General features: G+C 44.0%; 1 long non-coding RNA gene across 1 annotated transcript; it reads left to right on the forward strand.

Annotated features, from left to right (window-relative positions):
• Positions 1-2864: 2864 nt before the first annotated feature.
• Positions 2865-7562, forward strand: LOC134761840 (uncharacterized). Its single transcript, XR_010140995.1, has 3 exons — positions 2865-3131; positions 5723-5840; positions 7195-7562. It is a non-coding gene; the product is annotated as an uncharacterized LOC134761840 (long non-coding RNA).
• The last annotated feature ends 11190 nt before the right edge of the window (positions 7563-18752 follow it).

Consider the following 18752-nt stretch of genomic DNA (forward strand, 5'->3'; position numbering starts at 1 on the left):
ATTGGTCCAGGGTGCAGCCTAGATATAAAGAGTTTTCAACTCAACCCAGGTGATTTTAAGGTACAGCAAAGGTGGAATACCAGTGGCCTGCAGCCTACAGGAAGCTTCCATGCAGAACTGGGTGAGGATATGTGATTATTGCCACAAAATAGCTGATTCCAGATGTTTCCTTGTCAGTCATTCCGCTTCAGCCCTACACTACCCCGATGATAAGGAACTGGAGTGTTAACACCACAGTACTCCTCATTTTATGAGTTACCCATCTGAAAAAGTTGACTGTAAGCAGTTATCTAAATTGAACCCCATGTACTCTCTGAATTAGGTTTGATTTCAGAGATAAATTCCCACAGGAGAATGCTGACTCTAAGAGATACCAAAACTCAGGCTTAAGAATGTAGCAAAAAAATTTAAGAACGTACAATTTAACAAGAGACAATAATATGAAAACTATGAATAAGCTCTACATTTGTGTTGGGTTCAGCTACTGGCATATTGAAAGCCCATAGTTTGAACCAATATCAAAAGCTTGGGGCGGGGGAAAACCAATGTATTTCATCTTTAGACATTTTACAGATCTGCCCCCAAATTTCCAGGTTTAAAAATGGCAGTACTCCAACACAAGTCAAGCTAGCCTATGCAAAAGAGGGAATTAATAGGCTCTGGTAGCTGGGAAGGCTGCTGTTGTAACCAGCAGAATAAAGGAAAGAACAGCTGGAACCAACACCCAGAATGCCAGGATTGCAACTGATTGTAGTCACTAGGTTTCAGGGGCCATTCAGTGTTTCAGCTAAGCATTTCAGGTTTCAGCTACACAGTGATGAAAATTATGACATCAACAACAAACAGAAAAATAAATATATAGTGTGCAAAAATTACAAAAAAAATAGCCGTGTCAGAAGACAGAGAATTGTGTGAGTGGAGGGGAGGGGTGTGGTGGGGTCAGGGAAGGCCTTACTACTAAGGTGACATTGAATAAAGGACTGCAGGGGTTAGGGGGTGAGCCCTGCCATCTTCCGGGCAGATAGAACAGCCCATACAAAGACATGAAGCTGGGAACGTGCATGTTCTGTTCAAGGAACAGTGGGGAGGACCATGAGCAGAGGTGGACAGCAGGTTGCAGGGAGTGGTAAACTACCGTAAGGCATTGGCTTTTACTCTGAGTGAGATGGGAATCCTTTGGAGAGTTTGAGCAGAGGAGTGACAGAATGTAGGGACTGTTTCAAAGCTCTCTGGCCAAGCAGACAACCACCAAATGACCTCTTTGCTGTATGGAAAGTAGCCTACGCAGAAGCAAAGCAGAGAGCAGGGAGGCCAGATAAAACACGTCTGTTGCTTTCCACGAGAGACCGTCTGCCCTCTGGATTTAAGATTGTCAAAGTGGGGCTGGTGAGATGTCATCACATCATCAGAATTTGGTTCTCTTTCAAAGGTGGAGATGAAAGCCCTCGCTGATGGGTTTCACATGGGGTTGGGGAGAGCGAGGAGTTGTGGTCGACTCCACACTCCCAGGACTCTCCCTGTCATGCAGCTTCATGCCCGCCTGCATTTATCTTTCATCCCTGCCACCTGTCTGTCAGCTTCATTCCAAGTCTCCCCATGTCAGATAATAACACAGTGCCCAAGAGCCCCAAATTCATAGCCTCCTATGTAGCAACCATGGATATTTACTTTATCGGACCTTGGAAAGACCCAGTTTGACCCTTGGGTCAATCACTAATGTCAGGACAGAATGATTGGTTACACCTGAATATACACCTGCCCCTGCGGCCAGGGAAGCAGGCAGGTTTCTGGAACTGGTGAATTAGGAAAAGCTTTCTTGGGAAGCAAACAAACAAACAAACAAAAAACCAAAACAACAACAACAACAACAAAAAGTTAGCATAGTCTCACCACCCAACTACAACCCAAGTTGTTTTCCCTTTGCGTTCCCTTGGACCCTGAAGATTCTACCCTAAACCCAGAGCAGCTTCCAATATGGGGAACTCACTCACCTCAAAAAGAATATTGCTCTTTCAGTATAGAACCATAAGAGATCAAATTCAAAGCCATAGTAATTCTGAATCTGGCTTCAGGACCCAGGTTAGCCTGTCACTCAAAAGCAACTGGAACTGGGAAAGAGGAAGAGGGAGAAGGTTTTTCCCTAACTGCACGAAAGCTCTTCCATCCCACACCAGCTTAATTGTTGAAAGAGAGCCTCCTTTAAATGCTTTAGCCAAAAGCTGGATGGAGAGGCACTTCCAACCAGTTCTTTCATCCTGAGATGTTTCAGGGCAAGACACACCTGCATTTTTTATCCTACCCAGGGCTTACTGAGCTCTTTGTCAGTTGAGGATTCTTGGCCTTAAACCAGCTCCACCACTAGCATTTGTGTGCTTTGGAAAAAACCTCTCTGCTGAAGAATTGAGAAAGTACTCCATGGTCTTAAAGTAATGACACACTGTGGCGATACAGGATCTTGAAATGTGTGTGTAAAATGTGGCAGGGGCCTCGTGTGCTGTGGCGCTGGCTGCCAGGCCACATTAAACCTCAGTGACTTCCCTGAGCCCAGGGTCTCATTGCCGATCCCACTGCAACTGCTATCTTCATCCTTCCTTTTAGAACACCTGTTCCCACAGTCCCTGAGAAAGAACTGCTCTACGTTGACAGTTCGCCCCAACCCCAAACCACCTTGGGCTGTTTACAGTAAATACTGCACACTAGTGAGGTCTTTATTGATCTCTTTCTTCCCAGACACCTTCTGAGCCCCTCCTGCCCTGCTCTCATTTCTGTGTCTGCCACCTGGAAGCAGCAAATGCGGCTCTGCTTGCTTTTCTGCATACCAGAGGCAATGATAATATTTACCGTGGCAGTTGGAGGACTTTGCTGCAGTCTTCACAGCTCTGGCACTCAGGTTGCAGTGAGATCCAGGGAGGGCCAGAAGCGAGGCGCCCAGAGAAGTGTTCACTTCTGGCTCAAAGTCCAGGTGTGATACTGCATGAAAACCCCCCGATTTGGCCATCCAGAGCATGGTAATCAAGAAACGCCTAGATGTTTCCAAAATGGATTGGGTGTCCCTCCAAGTGTTCATGAAAAGGTTGAATTTCCTCTTGGTGGAGAGTTACATAGGAGATTAGCAGATCAGACTGAATTAGGTAAGTTGTCTCCAAAACAGATTCACATATCCCAAAAGGAACAAAGATAATCCATTAAGGCACAGGAGAAAATATTATCACTTTTATTTATTTTTCTTTTTAAATATAATTTTTATATACGTCTTAAAGTATATTAGTACAGAAGTATGTCATTTATAAATGAATAAATGAGTAAATATACGTCAATTGAGGTTACATACTCAAATTATTTTTATTGCTTAGGGCAACTGAGCCAAACCATTGAAGCCCATTAAATTAGGAGATGCCTAGGCTCTTTTCTCACACTAAAACTCGGTGGTTCTGTAGTTGTATGTTCTGGGACAAATTCTGCCATGATAGACCTGAGAAGGGGAGAGAGGAGGAAACTGACAATTGAGGCAACTGATCTCGGCTGGGTGCAGTGGCTCACACCTGTTCACACCTGTAATCCCAGCATTTTGGGAGGCCAAGGTGGGCAGATCACTTGAGGTCAGGAGTTCGAGACCAGCCTGGCCAACATGGTGAAACCCTGTCTCTACCAAAAATACAAAAATTAGCTGGGCGTGGTGGTGAGCACCTGTAGTCCCAGCTATTCAGGAGGCTGAGGCAAGAGAATTGCTTGAACCCTGGTGGCAGAGGTTGCAATGAGCTGAGATTGCACCACTGCACTCCAGCCTGGGTGACAGAGGAAGACTCTGTCTCAAAAAAAAAAAAAAAAGGCAACTGATCTCCTGGTAGTAGCCAGATTCTGTGGGCTTTCTGCTATCTGAGACTCTTGATCCTCCTGGCCTCCTGGAACCTGGGATCATGGCGAACCCTTGAGATGGAGGTGAAGGAGTTTATAGGCACAGGACAGAGGATGGGCTGGTTGATGCCCCTTGGAGCCATCCAGGGGCTCCCTCTCTTCTGGGGGTGCAGCTTCAGCAGGCAGTGGGACCAGGCTGGATCTGATACAAAGAGAATAATGGCTTCTAGTCTTAGAGACTGTGCTGCCTAGATGGCATCATCCTAGTTCTGTTGAGGATTTTTGCCTGATACAGGCCGTGTTATCTCCAGCTTTAAAGTGGAAAGGTTAGCAGAAATTTCTGATGTCACAGAAAAAAATTAAAATTAAAAACATGAACTGGAAAGGCCTGTCTGCTGATCATCTGGCTTAACTCTGAGTGCTTTGTAATTCTTCTTCAGGGGTTTAATAGAAGATTTTTCTTAACCTTTCCACTTTTTTATACTCTTTTATCATCCAACTACTCTCATTTATTGTTTCATCACTTTTCTTCTTGCCATTATTCATTCCACCTTCTTCCTTTCTTCTGAGGATGCCTGACCAGCTGAGCCCCTCTTTCCCCCAAGCAGTACATTTTGCCAGTGACTCCATTCCGTTCAGCAATCATTTCATAAAAAACCTCTGGGGAGTGTGAACCTTCACTTTAGTTGCTCACCGTTGATATGGTTTGGTGGTGTGTCCCCATCCAAATCTCATCTTGAATTGTATCTCCCGTAATTCCTACCTGTTGTGGGAGGGACCTGGTGGGAAATAATTGAATCATGGGGCAATTTCCCCCATACTGTTCTCATGGTGGTGAATAAGTCTCACGAGATCTGATGGGTTTATAAGGGGAAGCCCCTTTCACCTGGTTCTCATTCTCTCTTCTCTGCTGCCATGTAAGACGTGCCTTTCACCTTCCACCATGATTGTGAGGCCTCCCTAGCCACATGGAACTGTGAGTCCATTAAACCTCTTTTTCTTTATAAATTAACCAGTCTCAGGCATGTCTTTATAAGTAGCGACAAATACACCATTCCCTGCAGTGCTTCTCACCTATCCTCCCAAACTCCTCCTGTCTGGGAAATTCTCATTGACTTTTTTAAAAACACGGCTTAGACATTACCTCTTGCAGAAGCCTTATCTACTTCCTTATACACCATCCAAACAAACTAATCACTCCCTTCATTATACTGTCTGCATATGTGTCTTTCATGGCATCAATGATGTTTGGTTGCACTGATACATTGGCATGTCTGTCTCCTCTCCTTCTGCTGGTCTGTAAACTCATTCATGGCCAAGCCTGAAACCCTTTTTACCATCTTCTAGCACAGTGCCCAGTGCAAAGCAGGTTCTTAAGAAAGTGAGTGAATAAAGGAAGGAGATTTGAAGTCAGCTACTCTTGGTCTTCTTGTGGGTTCAGCAGAGCTTAGCCAGCTGCAGAGCTAACAACAACAACAACAACAAAGCTAGCATTTATTGTGTGCTTCCCTTTGTTCTCAGTGAGAAACTAATTACACATATCACTGGTTGAGTGGAGACCACCAGACCAATTAATTATATACTCCTTTCACTAAGAAGCAGCGCCCTTCTCCCCACTTACTTGGAAAGGATGTTCCAGGCTAAATAACAGTACCCTACTGGCTTGGTTCTAATTGCCAGACTGTTTTTCAGGTTCATTTCTGTCTTTTAATCAAAGTTTATGTACATCTTTGTTCCTGGATCTTAGGAATTCAAACCTTGCACCAGGAGCAGTAACATGTTCTTGCTCCCAGAAATGTATTGTAAAATTTTCCAGTAACAAAAAGACTAAGTCTAATTGAAATACATTTTTTTTCCTTTGAGACAGGGCCTCACTCTGTTACCCAGGCTGGAGTGCAGTGGTGCAATCACAGCTCACTGCAGCCTCGACTTCCCAGGCTTAAGCACATCTCCCACTTCAGTTTCCCAAGTAGCTAGGACCACAGGTGCATACCACCAAGCCCAGCTAATTTTTCTTATTTTTTGTAGGGATAGTATCTCCTTAAGTTGCCCAAGCTGATCTTGAATGGCTGGGCTCAAGCAATCCGCCTGCCTCGGCTTTTCAAAATGCTGGGATTACAGATGTGAGCCACCATGTCTAACCTGAAACACAATTTTAAATGAACACAATTTGTTGTTGTTGTTGTCTTCTCCACCAAAGAAAATTAGTTCTTCAAAGACTCTCCAAGTTAAAAAATACATAAATAATACAATTTATCAACTTTAGTTTCTAATTTCTTGAACTGATCCCTCATTCACAGCCAGGAAAAAATCACATTTTTTTTCTTTCATATCTGATTTCTCTCTCTCTCTCTCTCTCTCTCTCTCTCTGTCTCTGTCTCTCTCTCTCTCTCTTTCTCTTTCTCTTTCTGTCTCTCTCTCTCACACACACACACACACGCACACGCACACAGGCTGGAGCCATGAAACTTTAATTCCCAGGCCATGAAAGCTTTTGCACAGGTGAGAGCTTTACTCTCGGCCTTACAACCGAGTCAGGTCTTACAACCCAAATCCTCCTATTAGCAGCTGCCCAGAAACCAACAGAACCTGGGAGAATAATCTACCCCACTCTGGCCTCTGCCAAAACTTGCCTTTTCTTCCCAGTCCCCACTCCCAGACTGACACACCCATCCCAACAATGTGTCCACGAAGAAAAACCCTCTTGAAAGGCATGGAGAGCCCCTTTTTAATGTTACAGGCATGGCTGTCCTATAACATTAAAAATATATCCTCCCCTCTCTGGTTGAAGCTACAACCGCCCAGTGACATCATAGTCTATCCTGGAAAACTAAAAATTGAACTAATAACCAAACATCCAGGTTCGAAGATCATCATCCATGTGATACCTGTGAGACCCATGATGTTTCATTAAGCCTCTCTCGGTCATTTACAAATTGGGCAAAGTTGCATTTTCTCCTCTTTTTTCTTCTTTCTCTCTGTCTCATCTTCCCACTCTATTCTCTCTGCTCCTGTCTAAGGCCATTGCGAGGACAAACAAGATAATGTTTGTGAAATGCCTTAAATTCCTCCAAAGGAGGTTTATCAGTTCAAAACACTATTGATTTTTGAGATGTTATTTTTAGTGCTATGCCAACACTGTTAAAATATTTGTATTGATTAAAAGAGTTCTGTGGACAGATGGTGATGGTGGTACAACAGTGTGAATGCACTTGATGTCACTGAACTATACACTTAAAGATGGTTAAAAGAGTAAATTTTACATTATAGGTATTTTACTGCAATTTTAAAAATAAATGTATGCAGCCATAAAAAAGAATGAGTTCATATCCTTTGCAGGGACATGGATGAAGCTGGAAGCCATCATTCTCAGCAGACTAACACAGTAACAGAAAACCAAACACCGCATGTTCTTACTCATAAGTGGGAGTTGAACAATGAGAACACATGGACACAGGGAGGGGAACATCACACACCAGGGCCTGTCACCGAGTCGGGGGCAAGGCGAGGGAGAGCATTAGGACAAACACCTAATGCATACGGGGCTTAAAACCTAGATGATGGGTTGATGGGTGCAGCAAACCACCATGGCACATGTATACCCATGTAACAAACCTGCACATTCTGCACATGTATCCCAGAATTTAAAGTAAAATTAAAAAGTAAATAAATAAATGTATAAAAATAAATCACCGCAGCAACGAAAATCTTGTGTTGTTCAGGTAACTCTCTGTGCCCCCACGTTTCTCAATTTGTGTGCTTGCTCTTGTGTTTGGTGTAGGATTTTCACAGAGGATAAGATCAGGGGTTTATTTCACTCCTTCTTCCCATGTAATAGATGAGGAATGAGGCCCATTTGAATGAAAGGGCCAAATCCAATGTCAGTTGCCTAATTCAAGGTCAAATGCAGTCATCATAGAGGAAAGTACACATCATCCTATGTATTGTCAGTAGCAACAACCCATGATATTAGTAGCTATCATAACAAAAATCTGTAAGAAGAGCCCTCATCAGCACACCCACTCCTACTGGCCATAGGAGAAGAGAGAGCTACAGAGAACTGTGCCCAGCTTGGTGCAAGCTCGCAGCATTGCCCCATCCCCTCCTGGGAAGGCACACCCCACAGCAGCTGCTCTGGGACTGACAAGCAAGGGTGGGGCTGCCACCTGGAGCGGACCTGATTTCCGTCCACCTCTCCCTCAGCTTTCAAAGTGACCAGTTCACAATGCTCTGCCATCTCAGAGAACTGAAAGCCAAGTTTCACCCGAGAATGGACACTTTATAACCAGGTTATAAACTGTAATCAAGGAGCTCTCCGACAAGTTGACACAACCTCCAGCTAGCCTGACCAAGTGGCGCCACAGGAGCTGCCCCTGGTTCCTTCTGGAGTGTGCTCTCCCTGGAAACGGATGTGCTGAACGTGCTGTGTCATCACCAGGCAGGGCAGAGTCCCGGGAAAGGAGGCACAGCTGCATGAGTTACAGAGAGACTTCTAGAAAGGCAAAGCAAAAAAGGGCTGCAGTGATCTAGACAAAGCCCCTCTTTTTGTAGATAAGGATCTGAGGCCAGGCCAGCAACCTGCCCAGGGCCGTCATCCATCAGCTGCATCTAGGAGTGGACACCACACCATTTAACAGCCGGCGTCCAGCATTCTTGCCCCCAATGCCATCCCACCCGTAGCCAGAGAGGCAGAAGGGTACGGTGGGAAAACACGCACTCATAAGCCAGATCCAGCTACGCATCCCATCTCCCTTCAGGGCTCCAAGGCTTTGGGCAAGTCACTGTCTCTGAGCCTCAGTCTCGTCATCTATAAAACAGGCATAATAATTCTCATCTTTCAAGGTTAACATAGGATTAAATTAAGTGATGTGTGTAAAGTGTTGGTGCAGTTTCTGGCAGAACAAGTGTCCCACAAGTGGTAGCTGTGACTTATGACTATTAATATTACCTTGGCTGCTACAGTTCTCTGTGCATGATGGTCCTTATCTGGGGCAGGATTCCCAATGCCCTGTGGGTCTTGCTTATTGGATTAGGGCAGATTCAGAGCGCAGAGGGAGGCCGAAGATCAGAATGGGGCAGAGGACAGAGAGAAGGCTTCCCTCGATAGTTGGAGTGCCAGTAGGTAGGAGGGACTCCAGGCAGCTGGCTTATGTATGCCCAGGACACCATGTTCTTTGGGATTATCTGACACCACAGTGGAAATTAGATGGCTTCTAGAAAAATAAAAAAATAAAAATAAAAAAAAACAAGAACAACAAAGACTGAAGCTCCTATACTTTGAGGCTGGAAAAGAAGAGGCTGTCCCACTTCAGCAGGCTTCAGTGAGTTGGGCAAATAAAATGCACAACTTGCCCTTCAAGCACATGAAAAAGAGCATCCAGGGAGCTCTGTCTCTGATTTGAGAGGGCCACAAGGAATGCTGGATGGTTTCCTTGCCTCAGGACAGGGTAACATGGTACACCTCGGCCAGGGGTCCTCAAAGCGTGGTTCTTAGTCCAGCAGCATCAGCATCACCAGTGAGCTTGTTAGAAATGAAGAAACTCCTGCCCCACCTTTACCTATGGAATCAGAAACTCTGAGGACAGGCTCCAGGAAACTGTTTACCAAGCCCTCCAGGCAATTCTTAGCTCTGCTCCATGGCTGTCAATCTTGGCTGTACCTGAGAAGTCAAGGCTACACCCCAGCCCAATTTAGTTGGAGTCTCTGGGATTGGACCAGGTACCAGGTTTTTAAAAAACTCCACCAGTGATTTCAATGTGCAGCCAAGCTTGAGTCCCACTGGTTCAGAACAAGAATTTGAATGAATCTGTAAGTAATTCATAATGTTTGTTAGAATCCTGCAATGTAAAACAGTAGCCATCAACTCCAAATGCTGGGACCTACCTCTTTTCCTTGTGTTTAGTGTTTCTGTTTTATTCCTGCCACTATTTCTTCAACGGTTCTGTGCAAATTCCATATCCTAGAGAAGTTTCGAATACACTTGTTACCCCTACGTATTCACCCACCACTACCACTGTTGATGCAACGAAGTTGAATTCTTTGGCTCATGCTAAGGAAGACTGAAGAGGAGCCTCCATTCATTCCAGACCCTTAGGATGCCATGCAAATTTGCAAATTAGAGATAACTATGTTTCTGACATATGTGTCTCTTTTCTGTTGGATTTTGTCTAGTGTTCTTGTTATGTTTATGCATTTATGCAGCTTTTAATTCAGATCAGCACCAAAGCAGGCTAATAAGGCTGCCTTTGGTTTTTTTTGTTGTTGTTGTTTTCTTTTTTGAGACAGAGTCTCACTCTGTTGCCCAGGCTGGAGTGCAGTGGCGCGATCTCTGCTCACTGCAAGCTCCGCCTCCCGGGTTCACGCCATTCTCCTGCCTCAGCCTTCCGAGTAGCTGGGACTACAGGCACCCGCCACCATGCCTGGCTAATTTTTTGTATTTTTAGTAGAGACTGGGTTTCACCGTGTTAGCCAAGATGGTCTCGATCTCCTGACCTCGTGATCCACCCGCCTCGGCCTCCCAAAGTGCTGGGATTACAGGCGTGAGCCACTGTGCCCGGCAAGGCCGCCTTTGTTTTATGTTTTCTTCAGCCTTTGAAACACATAAAGGTTTTGCCTGGTACTTAACATCAGTGAGAGGGGGTGATTCTCACCAGTGCTTCCTCAGCTGGGGGATCAAGGGGCAACGATAGGAAAACAGAATCAGTTATTCTTGAAGTTTTCTGTGGATTATACTGCAAGAAAGCTGGTCGGTAGACTTAGGATCAACAATTTCAAGTCCTAATGAAAGTACTATATTTAAAAATAGGGCAGTAGAATAGTACAAGATGTTGTCATAAAGGCTAAGCTTATGCCCTTAGCTTCAGATCAATTACTTGGAAGGTTTAGAACTCCAAGAAGCCCAATTTAGAAATATGTACAGTTTGTGGAGTTAACAATTTTTAGTCTGCCAATATAAAACAAATGTTAATTCACAGAGTATTTCCCAGGGTGCCATTTTCCACGAAGTCTCCAAGAGTTCTGAAATGACTCTATTTATGCAGCAATGAATATTGAGTATTATCGGCCGTGTTTCTCCCCACATGTTAAGGTGAAAAATCATTCTGAATCAGAAACTCTGCTGGGCTCCTGGAAGCTGTTTACCATGACCTCCAGGCCATTCTTAGGCACATTGCAGTTTGAGAATCACTGACCTAGGCTGTGTCTCCTGAGCTCTGCTCAAGGGTTGTCAATCTTGGCTGCACCTAAGAAGTCAAGGCTACACCTCAGGCCAATTAAATCAGAATCTCTGGGAACTTTTCCATTTTAGCACGGAAAGTCCCATATCCTGGGAAACCCTTCTGTCCCAGGCAAACTGAGACAGTTGGCCACCCTATATTCTCCCCAGATTTCCTCGCCCACCATCTCATTCTTTTTTTTTTTTTTGGTTCATAAATCCTTTCTGCGTATGATTCATGCACTACCTCATCTCAGAACATCAGCACTTGCGCTTAGAAGAAAACACACACACATACACACACACTCACACATACAGTCACTAAACATTCCCAGTTCCTTCCTCAAATGCTACTGCAAATATATTCATGTATTTCTTTCTAATTTCTACTTTGCATTTTCCCATTGCCATCACCATCTTATCTCTCCACAGGGATGATTCTGAAAACATCTTTTTTCTTTTTTTTTTAATCAGATTGACAGAACAAATGTAGGAAAGAAAGAAAAGTGACTCCTATGTGTCAGAGCTGAATGTGGATGAAAGAGTCCATCATAAAAATTAAAGAATGCCTTTTCTTTATCCAGTGAAATAAATCTTTATTGCCTGACCCGTCTGTGCTGGATACTGTGCTACTCAGCATCTGCAGAGCACCAGACAAGTCATCTATGTCAGGCTGAGAAATGAGACAAGTGTGCTCCCTTAACTCAGTAACACTCACCAGTACCCTAGATTGCTTTGTTCCTTGACTTCCCATCAGACTGGAAAAACACGACTGTGGTTTTTGCCATTTCTTATCTTGGGCTGTTAAAAAATCAGCTGGGTCTACTACCAATTCACGCTTTCTAACTTTGGGGCTTCTCCAAAGTTATAATAAACTTAATTTCTCACAACACTTCCAAATATTTTCCACTCAGCGCCTTAGCCTTCCATCAGGCAGCCCATGACTTTGTCACCTACCTTCCTGAGATCAAAATCCTTTCTTAAAAATAATTTCAACTTGTATTTTAGATTTAGGGGGTACATGTGCAGGTTTGTTATGAGGATATATTGCATAATGCTGAGGTTTGGGGTACAGTTGATGCTGTCACCCGGGTAGTAAGCATAGAACCCAATGCTTGGTTTTTCATTTCTGACCCCTCTCCTTCTCTTCCCCCTCTACTAGTCCCCAGTGTCTATTGTTGCCATCTTTTAAATTTTCTTTTGAGACAGGGTCTCTCTCTTGTCGCCCAGGCTGGAGTACAGTGGCATGGCCTCGGCTCACTTCCGCCTCTGCCTCCCAGGCTCAAGCGATCCTCCCACCTCAGCCTCCCAAGTAGCTGAGACTACAGGCACACATCACCACACTCAGCTAATTTTTGTATATTTTGTAGAGACGGGATTTTGACATTTTGCCCAGGCTGGTCTCAAACTCCCGGGTACAAGTGATCTGCCCAACTTGGCCTCCCAAAGTGCTGGGATTAGGGATTACAGGCATGAGCCACTGCGCCTGGCCTGTTGCCATCTTGATGTCCATGAGTACTCAGTGTTTAGCTCCCACTTATAAGTGAGAACATATGGTATTTGGTTTTCTGTTCCTGCATTTGCCTAGAATTATGGCCTCCAGTTGCATCCATGTTGCTGCAAAGGACACAGTTTCATTCTTTTTTATGGCTACATGGTATTCCATGGTGTATATGTACCACGTTTTCTTTATCCAGTCCGCCACTGACACTACTGTGAAGTCCTGTGATGAACATAGAGGTGTACATGTCTTTCTGGTAGAACAGTTTATTTTCTTTTGGACATATACCTAGTAATGAGATTCCTGAGCCGAATGGTAGTTCTGTTTTAAGTTATTTGAGAAAATGAGATGGAGATCATTTGATGGAATTTCAGCTAACATTGACTCTTCTACATTAAATTTTCTCTAGTTCATCATGGTCATTTTCTCTTGCCCTTTTGTCTTTTTTTTCTTCTTTTAAAACTTCTCAGATATGTGTAGCCCCTCTTGTCTTAAATAAGGAAATGTATTTTCCCCTCCTTGAAGCTACTTCCTTTTTCCTTTATCACTTCCTCTTTTAACTTGTTTTGTCAATAATTACTCATCTGATGTGTTTTTTTTGTCTTTTGACTTCTCTTAAACATGCAAATGTGCTTATGTCACAATTATTCTTAAGAAAAACAAGAGGTGATCTGATTTCACCACAACTCTGGAATTCCCACACCTTTCCCTCTTTTCTTTGCCTCTCCTCCCCCTTCTCATCTCCCATCCTTCTCAACCTTGTGCAGTCTGGGATTTGCTCCTGCTAAACTGAAATCTTCTCTCAGGGGGTACCAATACTACTTGTAAAGTGCAATGCCTCTTCAAAACTCTCATCCATGCCAGTGTCTGCATCAAGGTTGCCGCAACACTTTTTTTTGTTTCTTTTGAGATGGAGTCTCGGTCTGTCACCCAGGCTGGAGTGCAGTGGCACTATCTCGGCTCACTGCAACCTCTGCCTCCCAGGTTCAAGCGATTCTCCTGTCTCAGCCTCCCAAGTAGCTGGGATTACAGGCACCAGCCATCATGCACAACTAAGTTTTTTGTATTTTTAGTAGAGACAGGGTTTCATCATTTGGCCAGGTTGGTTTTAAACTCCTGACCTCAAGTGATTCATCTGCCCCCTCGGCCTCTCAAAGTGCTGAGATTACAGGTGTGAGCCATTGTGCTGGGTTTTTTTTTTGTTTTGTTTTTTTTTTAGAAGAGTCTCACTCTGTTACCCAGGGTGGAGTGCAGTGGCATGATCTTGGCCTCACTGCGTCCTCTGCCTCCCAGGTTCAAGAGATTCTCCTGACTCACCCTCCTGAGTACCTGGGATTACAGGTGTGAGCCACCATGCCTCACTAATTTTTTTTTTTTTTTTGTATTTTTAGTAGAGATGGTTTTTTACCATGTTGGTTAGGGTGGTCTCAAACTCCTGACCTCAAATGATCCACCCACCTCAGCCTCCCAAAATGCTGGGATTACAGGTGTGAGCCACCGCACCTGGCCAAGAGCACAACAACACTCTATGTGTTATTAGAACTACCCTTTGTGACTCCTCTCACCTTACACATGCCGATTCTCCTTGTCGTGCTCCCACAAGGCCATGTCGCCTGCTTCTGTTCCTTGCCCAGTCCTTGGTCTCCTTCTAGTCCCACTCTGCTCCTCTTCCAGTGTTATGGCCTTCAGCTGCAGCTCTGTTCAGTTGGCTCCCAGATCTACAGCTTCATCCCTGAACTCTCTCCTGAGTTTTCTATCCATGTTTCCAAACAACAAATGGAACAGCTCCACATAGGAAAATTCAAAGATCCTCAAACTCATTTTGTCCAAAACTAAGTTCATCATTATCATCATCATCATCTCCAAAACCTGTCTCCCTGTGTTTTCTGTGAGTCACTGAGTCCACCTTGCTCGATATTCCTGTTTGATTCTTGACTCTTTTCTCTTGCTCATATCTCAGCATCTGCCAAATAACATCATGAGCTTTATTATTATTAGAACTTTTTTATTACAAATGGCAGAATTCCAAATCAAGTTAGATTAAACCAGGAAAAGGGATGTATTGGCCCATGAAAACAAAACTTAGAAAGGAAGTTTTCCCAGGAATGGGGGCAGATTTCTCCCTTCACCTCTCACCTCAGCCTCTATTTTTGCATGGCCTCATTCTTTCCAGCTTCTCCGTGTGGAGGGGGCCCAGGGCCACTGGCAGCTCTGAATGCATCCCCTGATAACAAGAATGAGAAGAGACACTTAGCATATACCAAGTACCATTCTAGGCATGAATTCTAGGCAGAGCTCATAAGGCAAAAAGAAAAAAAATTCTCTACTTCAGATTTATTTTTCAAAAGAAGACATACAAGTGCCCAAAAACCATGAGTACATGCTCAATATCGCTAATCATCAGAGAAGTGCAAATTAAAACCCCAATGAGACACCATCTCACAGCAGTCAGAATGGCTATTATCGAAAAGTCTAAGTACAACAGTTGGCGTGGATATAGAGAAAAGGGGACATTTCTACACTCTTGGTGAGAATATAAATTAGTACAACCTCTGTGGAAAACAGTATGGAGATTCCTGAGGGATCTACAAATAGAACTACCATTCGACCCAGCAATCCCAATACTAGATATCTACCCAAAGGAAAAGAAATCATTCTATCAAAAAGATACCTGACCTGGCATGGTGTCTCACACCTGTAATCCCAGCACTTTAGGAGGCCGAGATGGGCAGATCACCTGAGGTCAGGAGTTCAAGACTAGCCTGGCCAACATGGCAAAACCCCATCTCTACTAAAAACACAAAAATCAGCCAGGCATGGTGGCAGGCACCTGTAATCTCAGCTACTCGGGAGACTGAGGCAGGAGAGTTGCTTGAACCCAGGAGATGGAGGTTGCAGTGAACTGTAATCATGACATTCCATTCTAGCCTAGGAGACAGAGTGAGACTCTGTCTCAAAACAAAACAAACAAACAAAAAAACAAAAAGATACCTGTACTCATATGTCTACCAAAGCACTATTCCCAAGAGCAAAGACAGAATCAATCTAAATGTCCATCAACGGATGATTGGATAAAGCAATGTGGTATATATACAACATGGCATACTATGCAGTCATAAAAAAGGATGAAATCATGTTTTTTTGCAGCAACATGGGTAGAACTGGAGGCCATTATTTTTTTCCCCCAAGGACAAGGTGGTGTTCTTATTTTTTTTAATTTTTATCTCAATAGCTTTTGGGATACAATTGGTTTTTTGTTACATGGATAAATTCTATAACAAATTGTGAGATTTTGGTGCACCTGTCACCCAAGTAGTGTACATTCTCCCTAATATGTAGCTTTTTACCCCTAGCCTCCCTCTCTACCCTCTGCCTTCTGTGTCTTTAAAGTCCTTTATAGAACTCTGTATAGAACCTCTGAGTACTCATAGCTTAGCTCCCACTTAGAAGTGAGAACATGCAGTTTTTAGTTTTCCACTCCTGAGTTACTTCACTTACAATAATGGGGAGGTCATTACCCTAAGTGAATTAACTCAGAAATGGAAAATCAAACACTGCATATTCCCACTTCTAAGTGAGAGATAAACAATGGGTACACATGGACATACAGAGAGAAGTAATAGACCCTGGGGACTTTAAAAGCTGGGGAGAAGGGGAGGGAGGCAAGAGTTGAAAAATTACCTATTCGGTACAATGTTCACAGGTGGTGAGTACACTAGAAGCTCAAACCTCACCGTTACGCAATATATCCATGCAACACACCTGCACATGTACCCCCGGAATCTATGATTTTTTATAAAGGCCTGGCCAGGCGCAGTCACTCACACCTGTAATCCCAGCACTTTGCGAGGTTGAGGTGGGGGGATCACCTGAGGTCAGGAGTTTGAGACCAGCCTGGCCAACGTGGTGAAACCCTGTCTCTACTAAAAATACAAAAATTAACCGGGTGTGGTGGAACATGCCTGTAATCCCAGCTACTCGAGAGGCTGAGGCAGGAGAATTGCTTGAACTGCGGAGGCAGAGGTTGCAGTGAGCCGAGACCGTGCCGTTGCACTCCAGCCTGGGTGACAAGAGCAGGACTCCATCTAAAAAGAAAAAAAAAAAAAAAAAAAAAAAAAAGGCGGGGTGCGATGGCTTACACCTGTAATCCCAGCACTTTGGGAGGCCGAGGCGGGTGGATCACGAGGTCAGGAGATCGAGACCATCCTGTGGTGAAGCCCCATCTCTACTTAAAAAAAAAAAAAAATACAAAAAATTAGCTAGGCGTAGTGGTGGACACCTGTAGTCCCAGCTATGCAGAAGGCTGAGGCAGGAGAATGGGGTGAACCTGGGAGGTGGAGCTTGCAGTGAGCCAAGATCGTGCCACTGCACTCCAGCCTGGGTGACAGAGCGAGACTCTGTCTCAAATAAAAAAAAAAAAAAAAAAATTACGAAGGCCAAATGAATAAATATTGGTATTGAACTTAGAAAACTGAAATTTAGAAAATTCACTAATGAAATATAATCTGGACCAGCATGGGTCATGTCCACACCGAATGGAACAATCACTGGGTCTGGAACCAGGAAGTAGAGTCACTTATCAGGCTTGGTGCATTTTCCCACCTTAAAGATTGGGTGTTTCAAGTAAGAGAGCCCCCATGAGGCATAGTAGGAGAAAGTGTGCATGGTAGACTCTGGGGCAAGAAACTGAAATCAGAAACTCGATGGTGCTAATTAAAGTACACAGGTCTTTGCATTATTTTATGACAATTAAGGGGCCCAACAAAAAATTATTTCTAAATAGATGCCTCACCCACCAAAAACAAGCAAACAAACCCATACAGAAGAGAAACAAGACCTCCCTCACAACAGTTTTGGGAATACACCAAAACACACATAAACGAATCATCAAGGCCTAAAGTTCTATGCCAATAATTTCTAGCCCCTTCAAGTACAGAATCCTCTTTAAAAATATTTTTTAATGTTTCAAATTTCTAAATGATAGTGGCTGTCATGAGAAAATGTGTGGTGCTGAGAAAAGGGAGCACACCATCGTATAATATCACCTGTTCAGCTTGCAGGTGACGGCTGATGCATTCCTTGTAGGCCTCTTGCACTGACTTGAATGTCCCACGGAAGTCTTACAGTCACCGGTGAAATTTCGTTTTTCTTTCATAGAGCGTTGGGAGGATTTGTACCTTGAAAACAAGCAAAGAGGGTTCTGAAATTGCCCACTGCAGCCATGCAAATCTCAATAATGTACCCATAGTAAGTCTATTCTACACAATTTTTCCTTCTCTTTTTTTTTTTTTTTTTTTTTTTTGAGATGGAGTTTTCGCCTTGTTGCCCAGGCTTGAGTGCAATGGCTTGATCTCGGCTCACTGCAACCTCTGCATCCTGGGATCAAGTTATTCTCCTGCCTCAGCCTCCTGAGTAGCTGGGATTACAGGGGTGCACCAGCATGCCCGGCTAACTTTGTATTTTTATTAGAGACAGGGTTTCCCCATGTTGGCCAGGCTAGTCTCAAATTCCTGACCTTGGGTGATCCTCCCACCTCGGCCTCCTAAAGTGCTGGGATTACAGATATGAGCCACTGTGCCTAGTCCTTTTTTTTTTTTTTTAGACAGGGTCTCACTCTGTCGCCCAGGCTGGAGTGCAATGGAGATACTCCCACCTCAGCCTCCCAAGTAGCTGGGACTTTAGGCATGCACCACTGTGCCTGGTTAATTTTTGTATTTTTCTACAGACGAGGTCTTGCTATGTTGCTCAGGCTGGTTTCAAACTCCTGGGCTCAAACGAGCCTCCTGTCTTGGCCTCCCAAATTGTTGGGATCGCAGGCTTGAGCCATCACGCCTGGCCTCCACTGTCCCTTTCTAAGATAAATAATTGCAAATTGTACCCTTAGGTAACTGCACAGGTGGAACTGATGTCATCGTTTTAGACTCCAGAATACTGTGCATGCAGATGGCGTTTACTGTCGTGGATGGTATACTCTGTTTTTCTTCTGGTTCTACATTCACAGTACCTCTGGGTGTTTACTGACTTCTCATTCATCAGCAGAGAATTTGTAAACATAATGAAGCCTAAATGGCGAGCACATGAATATGAATTCCATAGCATGTATAAATTAAGCCTCCCACTGCAGCATCTGGGGGAGATAGTTCTCCCGGGACTGAATGCTGCCAACTGCCAGATGTGTTATGA

Source organism: Pongo abelii, chromosome 7 (genome assembly GCF_028885655.2).
Source record: "Pongo abelii isolate AG06213 chromosome 7, NHGRI_mPonAbe1-v2.0_pri, whole genome shotgun sequence".
Classification (NCBI taxonomy): domain Eukaryota; kingdom Metazoa; phylum Chordata; class Mammalia; order Primates; family Hominidae; genus Pongo; species Pongo abelii.